Source organism: Diaphorina citri, unplaced genomic scaffold (assembly GCF_000475195.1).
Source record: "Diaphorina citri unplaced genomic scaffold, Diaci psyllid genome assembly version 1.1 scaffold95518, whole genome shotgun sequence".
NCBI classification, from domain to species: Eukaryota; Metazoa; Arthropoda; class Insecta; order Hemiptera; family Psyllidae; genus Diaphorina; species Diaphorina citri.
The window spans coordinates 1-317 of record NW_007472477.1 but is presented as its reverse complement, the minus strand read 5'-3'; the positions used below and the strand labels follow the sequence as shown (position 1 = coordinate 317).

General features: G+C 32.8%; 1 non-coding gene across 1 annotated transcript; it reads left to right on the top strand.

Annotated features, from left to right (window-relative positions):
• Positions 1–232: 232 nt before the first annotated feature.
• LOC113473790 lies at positions 233–317 on the top strand. The gene has a single exon (XR_003395657.1). It is a non-coding gene; the product is annotated as a small nucleolar RNA Z195/SNORD33/SNORD32 family (small nucleolar RNA).

Genomic DNA, 317 nt, shown 5'->3' with positions numbered 1-317 from the left:
AAAGTCTGTGGAAAGGACTTTCTTTTGTTTACAAGTTTACATTATTTTGTCCCGCTTCATATTTTACAATATTTTTGCAAAAAACATCAAAATCCCGATAATATCAAACATTGATGTTTTCGATTACGATACACCGGATACTCGATATATCGAAGTTTAAAAACATCAATGTTTTCGTCTCGATGTCCCAACCCTAGCAGTAGGTATATGAGGAGAGGTAGAATCAATATTAATTGTCCATGATGAAAATTTGACACCTCTTGTATGATTCTGTATGATTTATACAAAGATTTCCATGCACTACCAACTGAGACAAT